Below are 4,807 nucleotides of genomic sequence, written 5' to 3' on the forward strand. Positions count from 1 at the left end.
ATCGTTCGTCATAACTCTTTTTCTCTGAATCCAATGATTGTTCAGAATTGTAACTTAACCTATAGTTTTCTATAGGATGACAATTTAAAAATTTTAGAAAAATGTAAGGTTTATAAAATTATGACAAACGATGATTCGGAGAAAAATTACTGTATGACTAGTGAAGAGTATGTGAACTTTGGCGCTCCCCGCACGCAGGGCTGACCGGCGAGCCATGCCTTTGGCGCCTTTTTAGATACCACAAGCAACAAGACGTGTCAGATAAGTACACTCCGCCGCAGTTATTAAAGCAGTTCACTATAACAGAACCTCTGCTTGAGAGGCCATAAGTCAAACCATTTAGGCTACCTCGAATTTCTAATCAGCAGATATCTCTTTTTTTATATATCAAATAGCTGGCAAACGAGAATGCGGGTCATCTGATGGTAAATGATCACCGCCGCCCATGGACACCTACAGCATTATTAGGACTGCGGGTGCGTTACCGGCCTAAAAGGAGGGCTAATAAACACAGTAGCAAAACTACTATTTCACGCCGGTATTCTGTGGGAGTGTGGTACTAACCCGGTCGAGCCGGCCCATTCGTACTGCAGCCAGCAAGCGGTTACAGTAAGGCTCTACCACATTTTATGATGTCTTTGTCGATATCCTCATTGCTGAAGGTCGTGTCTAGTCTGAAGTAATGACGGCACTATGCTTCTCCATGTTTTTGAAAGAAAGAAAGAAAAAAAAACATTTATTGCCCATAAAAAAATACATATTCGTGAGAAGGTACATAAATATATATACTATACATTCAGCTATATATGGCAAAAGGTTCAGGCTCAGCATGTGCGGTGTGACTATGCTTCACCGTGCTGATTTTCATCCTGCACCAGCGTACAGACATTACACGACACGGATTTGGTGGACAAAAGGTTGTGAATTCATTTTTGGTCATTAAAATTAAATGAGGTGAGTAAAATTTATTCAAAAAGTGGGTTTTATTTTGGTTATGTCAGGGTTTGTTTACTTCATGTTTAGTTGTACTTTTACTGTAAAACAAAAAGATAAAGCGATACGAGTGTGACAGATGACCGAGCCTACATTATTTCTACTTTTGGCCACTATGAGCGCTGCGATAGATTTCATTACTCCCACCAAGTACCTACTTCGCACTCAGCGAATAATCTCGCGAACGAGTTAGAAGCTGTAGGAACTGAATCGAGGCCCTTTAGGGTTAAAGACAATTAGTGGATCTAAAGTTTGCGTTACATACTTAAAAGTTTAATTGCGTTGGTACCGTTAAGGGTGCGAGTTATGGTGCTATTTGCGAGATATATGTATAATTAGGGACCGTAGTGCTGATTGGTGTACCAGTTATAGTCAATGAATACTCAAGAAGTTTCTTTTGGACAAATCACTGTAGGTACATGGGCGTACCCAGGGGGGGCAAAGAGGGGCAGCTGCCCCCCCTGGATTTTGTTTACATCCCTATTATCTACTGTTGTCGATAAAAGTTCTTATTTTCAATACAGTATAACACGTGGATTTTGACTAGGTGCTTATAAAATTTGATCATAATGTAACGTTTATAAGAATTCTTGCTGGTAATATTTTTTTCCTGCCGTAATCATATTTTTATTTAATTTTCAAACAGTCATCGGTCGTCGGTTTTTTTATTATCCATACTTCCATACTAATATTATAAATGCGAAAGTAACTCTGTCTGTCTGTCTGTCTGTCTGTCTGTCTGTCTGTCTGTTACGCTTTCACGCAAAAACCGCTAAACCGATTTGGATGAAATTTGGTACAAAGATAGAATAGACATTGGGAAAGAACATAGGCTATCTTTTATCGCGAAAAAGAGGCTTTAAGGGGTTGAAATAGGGGGTGAAAGTTTATATGGTGGAAGTTCACCGCTGTCAAAAATAAAACCATGAAACTTGGGATTTAGGCACTTAATAAGAAATAAGTCTGTATTTGTTTGAGCTTTTTAAAAATCGACCTGTGAGGGGTGACATAGGGGATGAAAGTTCATATGGAAGGTCGTCATTATCGAAGATAAATCGATGAATCTTTATTAAACTTGCCATTTCGGCACGTGATTAAGAGATAAATAGACATTGTACGCGCGTTTTTTTTTAATTCTTTCTGTGAGGGGGTGAAATAGGGGATAAAAGTTTATATGGAAGATCGTCATTGTCGAAGATAAATCGATGTTTTTTTATGAAACTTGGCATTTGGGCACGTGATAAGAGATAAATAGATATTTGTTCGCGCGTTTTTTAAAATTCTTCCTGTGTGGGGGTGAAATAGGGGATGAAAGTTTATATATGTAAGAGCGTCATTGTCGAAGATAAATCGATGGTTTTTATGAAACTTGGCATTTGGCCACGTGATAAGAGATAAATAGATATATTTTCGCGCATTTTTTTAAATTCTTCCTGTGTGGGGCTGAAATAGGGGATGAAAATTTATATGAAGGTCGACATTGTCGAAGATAAATCGATGGTTCTTTATGAAACTTGGCATTTGGGCACTTTGTAAAATAAATAGATATTTGTTCAAGGGTTTTTGAAAATTTTACCTGCGAGGGGATGAAATAGGGGATGAAAATTTATATGGAACGTCGTCATTATCACAGATAAATTGATGAATCTTTGTGTAGGTATTCTTATTTATTTATTTATTTTATTTATTTGACTGGATGGCAAACGAGCAAGTGGGTAACCTGATGGTAAGAGATCACCACCGCCCATAAACATCTGCAACACCAGGGGTATTGCAGATGCGTTGCCAACCTAGAGGCCTAAGATGGGATACCTCAAGTGCCAGTAATTTAAGTATTTAGGTATTCGATAAGAACTAAAAAAACCGGTTAAATTCGACTCGGACTCACGCATCAAGGGTTCCGTGCATAGGTATTTATGAATATCCAGTGTTAGCAGAGCCCATTCTAAGCTCATAAGCAAAATGTACGCAATGGGGGGTCATTTTAGATGGCTTATTGACATAGACAGTCAGACATGAAAAATTACGATTTTCAGATTTTTCTTACTTATTTCGCTATAAGGGGAATAAAATTTGCTATAAGAGCTATCTTTATACAAAATTTCAAGTTTCTAGGACAGCCGGAAGTACCCTTTCACTTTTTCTGTTTAGACGATTTCTATGGAAACACTTTTTTAATGACTAACTTAGAAGTTCGAATTTTTTCACAGCTTCCGGGACTATTGACCTGAGTTTAGGGTTTTAATTTCAACTCGATCATACTCCGCACGTTTACGTGATAAAGGGTCTTGACAGACAGACGGACGGACGGACAGCAAAGTGATCCTAAAAGGGTTCCATTTTATTCCTTTTGAGGTACGGAACCCTAAAAAACATTTGTTCCGGCTCTTTTCAAAAATTCGTCATTTTTCATACTTGAAAATATGGGAATGAAAGTTAGTAAGGAGTTCACTATGAAGAATTAGTCCTTTTGTGTTGGCAGGGGAATACATGTCGTATTGCTAAAATGTGGCTACCCGCAAAATATTTTGGTTTTATCAAAGAATGGCAGAACAAAAAAAAATAGTTTAGATATAAAGCAATGTATTAAAATAGGTTATTTTCAGTAAACCGTAGAAGTTTCTATGGTGTATTATTGGCAGAATAGGTACCCTAAATTAATTAAATACTTTCCAAAGTTACTATTCCACGCGGACGAAGTCGCGGGCAAAAGCTAGTTTTAGAATAAATATGGTTTTTCCTACTCAGAATCAAGAGCACATCGATTCCGATAGTTAAAAAAAATGTCCCGTACATTTTTGTACGACGTACGACGTTTTTGTTGACGTCAGTTTTGTGACGTTTTTTTCATACATTCGGTATGAGCGTCACAAAACTTACTGTCATAAAATTTGTATGAAAAAAATAAATAAATTTTAAAAGAAAAGGTTTGCTTTTTTTAAAACGCCCTGATAAATATGTAGGTTAGGTTTGTTTTTATAACAATTCTGACCAATTAACGGATTCAGAGAAAAAATATATATATATGACAAATATTGCATTATGACTATGAACCGTTATCGCCCCAAAATTCTCGAATGAATTCCAAAAAATTCAGAGTCGCAAGTCCGGGCTCGAACAGACGACCCTCTGCTTGAGAGGCCATTAGTCAAACCACTAAGCTACCACGACTTTTTATGAAATATCAATGAAGTTTATAATTCGTCATTTATGTACCATCAGCCAAAAAAGTGGTCTAACAATTTTTAAACAAGTTCCTATCAAATATTTTGCTAAACTTGAACTTTCAAGTTTTTTTTTTTTTTTATTCTACTGGATGGCAAACGAGCGAGTGGGTCTCCTGATGGTAAGAGATTACCACCGCCCATAGACACCTGCAACACCAGGGGATTGCAGATGCGTTGCCAACCTAGAGGCCTAAGATGGGATACCTCAAGTGCCAGTAATTTCACTTTCAAGTTGACAGACACGTCTATTGGCATTAATTGTTTTGTGATATGCAAACGATTATCAACTTTAGGGTGGTAGACCACATATTTGGCTGATGGTACCTTATAATACAGCAGTCTACTAACGTTTATATTATTGCAGTGTACTTATATTGCGAAGATACTTATTCCTCGGAGCGCGTTTATTTTCCATCCCGCGTCGACTCAGTGTTGCCATGTGTACTTTAATACCCTGAGATTGGGTTCCTTAGACGAGAGTGCAAAATGAAACCATTTAAAAAGTAGTATAATTTGTTTAATAAATTATTTTCTCTCTTTCTAATATACGTATTTGATTTGACAAGTTTTGTTAAAATATACAATGA

The sequence above is a fragment of the Choristoneura fumiferana genome, chromosome 20, assembly GCF_025370935.1.
Source record: "Choristoneura fumiferana chromosome 20, NRCan_CFum_1, whole genome shotgun sequence".
Taxonomy (NCBI): Eukaryota; Metazoa; Arthropoda; class Insecta; order Lepidoptera; family Tortricidae; genus Choristoneura; species Choristoneura fumiferana.